Genomic DNA, 5,000 nt, shown 5'->3' with positions numbered 1-5,000 from the left:
CTATGCGAATCTGACAACACTAGGTCCGCCATGTCGAGCGCACCACAAAACATACCGCCATCTGTAGGTCTCCCTCAGCATGAGCTCCTGCAACGACGATACCGCCATCTATGGGACGCCAAGCCGACTAAGACATCGATGGGCCCACAGTGCCCATCTTTCGACGCCACCCACAAAGCATGCAGCCTCTGTCGACCACAGCACCCAAACGCCAGTGCCTCTGCCGCACGACGTCGTGGACCGGCAATCACACCACCCGCACCCGCTCGTGCCCCACCCCAACGGCCAAACTCGCAACGCCAGCGGATGAACGGCGGAAGTTTCCTGCACTCGTAATGTGCAATCCACACCTATAACTTGCGTTTCATGAAGAGTTATGTCCAATATGCGACATTCCCGCTGTCCCTATACATGAGCTGCGAGCTGTACCACGTACAAGCTACAGACGCGATCGCATTGCTCACTGTACTGATTCCCATGCCGAGCGATCAGCTAGGAAGCGCCCCATCCATGTCGGTACCCGTGGGCGTCGCACTCGCAGTCACAAAAAACGCTGGGCAAATATATTTCTCGGAAGAGTAACGACAGTCCGAGCCTCCTGCGTGGGAAGAGTCTTTCTAGGCCCTGACCCACGGGAAGGGTTTAGCTTCCCCCATCCCGGACATTTGAAGTCGTCACACTACCGGTATTGACTAATAGACTGATTGCTGATAATCACTAGCCATACACTGGGGGAAACGGCCGACAGGGGCAGCAACATAGTGGAGCCGCAGTGTCACTAATGTACAGAGATAGAACAGTTTCGACTGGAACCAGAGTAACCGTATACACGGCACTGATTAGTAATAGATGCAGAGCCATCAGAATACAGATAATATATACAACCGTCCCTATACATGCTGAAAGACTCTGCACACAATGAGAACCACACGTCAGCCAGACACTATCACACACTACTCTCTGCCTCTAACAGGCACACACACAATATCTAACCACCAGCATGGAAGAACATCCGGTGCATCCTCTCCGCCACATTACACAATCCACACTATCATAACCAGACCGGGAGGTCCACCCACAAAACAGAATATCCCACCCTTCCGACATCCGCCATTGCTCAGTTAAGCCACGAACACCCACACATGTCCTACACAGGGGTGCACCCAACATCACAATACTGCCTCCTGTCACAGTACACAAACAATGGCAGGAATGAAAGACACACATCTGCCATAACCTTGGAATCGGAGCGCCGCCTGTCATGAGCCACAAGTGCATCCTGACGTGACAAATCGGATGATCCCGCAGGCATGCACTTACGATAATCACTATCAACGAACCTGCCGCCCCCCCCCCCCAAATACACCTTTCCCTACAACAATGTGTACCTTAACCTAAGCGATATTGTACCTTAACCTCAGCTATATCGTACCTTAACCTAACCTACATTGCGCCTTAACCTAACCTACGTTGTACCTTAACCTACGTTGTACCTTAACCTAACCTACGTTGTACCTTAACCTAACCTACGTTGTACCTTAACCTAACCTACGTTGTGCCTTAACCTAACCTACGTTGTGCCTTAACCTAACCTATGTTGTGCCTTAACCTAACCTATGTTGTGCCTTAACCTAACCTATGTTGTGCCTTAACCTAACCTATGTTGTGCCTTAACCTAACCTATGTTGTGCCTTAACCTAACCTATGTTGTGCCTTAACCTAACCTATGTTGTGCCTTAACCTAACATATGTTGTGCCTTAACCTAACCTATGTTGTGCCTTAACCTAACCTACGTTGTGCCTTAACCTAACCTATGTTGTGCCTTAACCTAACCTATGTTGTGCCCTAACCTAACCTATGTTGTGCCTTAACCTAACCTATGTTGTGCCTTAACCTAACCTATGTTGTGCCTTAACCTAACCTATGTTGTGCCTTAACCTAACCTATGTTGTGCCTTAACCTAACCTATGTTGTGCCTTAACCTAACCCATGTTGTGCCTTAACCTAACCCATGTTGTGCCTTAACCTAACCCATGTTGTGCCTTAACCTAACCCATGTTGTGCCTTAACCTAACCCATGTTGTGCCTTAACCTAACCCATGTTGTGCCTTAACCTAACCCATGTTGTGCCTTAACCTAACCCATGTTGTGCCTTAACCTAACCCATATTGTACCTTAACCTAACCCATATTGTACCTTAACCTAACCCATATTGTACCTTAACCTAACCCATATTGTACCTTAACCTAACCCATATTGTACCTTAACCTAACCTAATTTGTGCCTCAACGTAACCTAATTTGTGCCTCAACGTAACCTAATTTGTGCCTCAACGTAACCTAATTTGTGCCTCAACGTAACCCATGTTGTGCCTCAACGTAACCCATGTTGTGCCTCAACGTAACCCATGTTGTGCCTCAACGTAACCCATGTTGTGCCTCAACGTAACCCATGTTGTGCCTCAACGTAACCCATGTTGTGCCTCAACGTAACCCATGTTGTGCCTCAACGTAACCCATGTTGTGCCTCAACGTAACCCATGTTGTGCCTCAACGTAACCCATGTTGTGCCTCAACGTAACCAATGTTGTGCCTCAACGTAACCCATGTTGTGCCTCAACGTAACCCATGTTGTGCCTCAACGTAACCCATGTTGTGCCTCAACGTAACCCATGTTGTGCCTCAACGTAACCCATGTTGTGCCTCAACGTAACCCATGTTGTGCCTTAACGTAACCCATGTTGTGCCTTAACGTAACCCATGTTGTGCCTCAACGTAACCCATGTTGTGCCTCAACGTAACCCATGTTGTGCCTCAACGTAACCCATGTTGTGCCTCAACGTAACCCATGTTGTGCCTTAACGTAACCCATGTTGTGCCTTAACGTAACCCATGTTGTGCCTTAACGTAACCCATGTTGTGCCTTAACGTAACCCATGTTGTGCCTTAACGTAACCCATGTTGTGCCTTAACGTAACCCATGTTGTGCCTTAACGTAACCCATGTTGTGCCTTAACGTAACCCATGTTGTGCCTTAACGTAACCCAATTTGTGCTTTAACGTAACCTAATTTGTGCTTTAACGTAACCTAATTTGTGCTTTAACGTAACCTAATTTGTGCTTTAACGTAACCTAATTTGTGCTTTAACGTAACCTAATTTGTGCTTTAACGTAACCTAATTTGTGCTTTAACGTAACCTAATTTGTGCTTTAACGTAACCTAATTTGTGCTTTAACGTAACCTAATTTGTGCTTTAACGTAACCTAATTTGTGCTTTAACGTAACCTAATTTGTGCTTTAACGTAACCTAATTTGTGCTTTAACGTAACCCATGTTGTGCCTTAACCTAACCTATATTGCGCCTTAACCTGACGCACGTTGTCGCTGAACCTGCTCTGTAATTGTTATGCAACTCGTTAAATTAGTGTAGTGTTGCCTAACCGCAACCCTCGCAATATAGTTCGCTATTCGCACTGCCCGGTCCCCTGTGTATCGCGTCATGTTAAACACCTTGCAGGTGTTGCTGACTTTCCACATGCTCCTGCTATACACTGTAATGTGGATAGCAGCAGGACGTACATGCCCCCCCCCCCTTCCCCCCTGCCTTCGCAAGCTGGTCGTTGAGAAGTTTGCATGTTCAATGCCCTTCGCATGCCGACGTACTCAGCCTACGTTGTGGTACGGCCTGTCACCTGTCCGCCGATGTACGCAAAACCCACAAACTGTACTGCACATTGGTCCGTATGTACTGAATGATACATCGTGGCACATGTGTGACCGTACGACGACTGCGCCTAGCAACGGCAGACCATACAGTCCAAATATTGTGCACGCAGCTACGTGTCGTCTCCCTATAAGAGCTGGATTGCAGTGTGGTACGCCATTCAGACGTGTGGGAGGAACGGACGCCCTGGATGGCGATCAGCATGAGCAGTCTGTTGATGTAGTGGAGCGTGTATTCGGACGTAGTCGTCTCTTCTCACACACCGTGATAGCATGTTGCACCGCGTTCCACATCTGCGACATCCTGCAGAGGCCGGCTGAAAGTCGTTCGCGCAATGGACACCGCATACGTACGGGGGCTACCTTCCACGTGTTCTCGAGGCGTGCACATGTTGTTGCGTCTATGTGGGCAGACGTAGTGTGTTGTGACACCTGACACAGGCATGCAATACTCGTTGCAAATGGCGATGGACGTCTACGTTTGCTGGTGACGTTACGCAAATGAACAACAGGTAACCCGTTGTGGTGCGGTTGTTCTCGCTAGAGGTGAATCAGTGTTGGCGACGATCGGTCGAGCTATTAACCGGTTGTTTCAGGGATACCCACCATGCCCACGAACGTGAAAGGGGACCCACCATGCCCACGAACGTGAAAGGGGGATCTGGGTGTGAGGCGATACGCGGCGGTGGCTGGGTGGGACCGTCCCCGGCCGGTGAGGGGGGGCCGCCCGGCGTGCTGGCAGCGCGGTGCGTGGGCGCACGCGCTACAGCCGGCTGGTGGGGGCGGCCAGTGGCAGGCGCGCCGGCCGACGGACGCGGCAGGCGGCGCAGCTGCGCGCCGGCGCCCCCTGCTCGCGGCGCCTTGCGGCCAAAGCAGGTCCTCGCGGGCCCGGTGCGAAGCGCGGTGGCCATCTGCAGTGTGCTGGTCCGATTGAGGACTGTGTGCGCTGAGGATGCGCCGCCGCCCGGCGCTCGGCGCCGCGACGCCGTCTGCTGCTCGGTCGCCCCAGCGGTTCTCGCAGGTGGTTTGTATCGCAGCTGTGCGGACGTGTTGGCGCGTGCGCTGTGCTGGGAGAGTTCGCTTCGGCACCCAAGTGGGGCTTTTGTCCTTCTGTGGCGCTGGCGTTGGAGCTGCCGGTCACCGTAGGTGGCGCGTGTTGTCTCCCGCCGGCAATGCCACGACAGCACGCTCCCGGGCCTCTGTCGGCAGCGGCAAGCTCAGTTGGGAGCACGGGTGGTCGCACCTAAAGCGTCTACTCGCCTAACTCCGGGCGATT

Source organism: Schistocerca serialis, unplaced genomic scaffold (genome assembly GCF_023864345.2).
Source record: "Schistocerca serialis cubense isolate TAMUIC-IGC-003099 unplaced genomic scaffold, iqSchSeri2.2 HiC_scaffold_1207, whole genome shotgun sequence".
NCBI classification, from domain to species: domain Eukaryota; kingdom Metazoa; phylum Arthropoda; class Insecta; order Orthoptera; family Acrididae; genus Schistocerca; species Schistocerca serialis.
The sequence above is the reverse complement of the archived record's forward strand: the minus strand, read 5'-3'. Positions refer to the sequence as shown.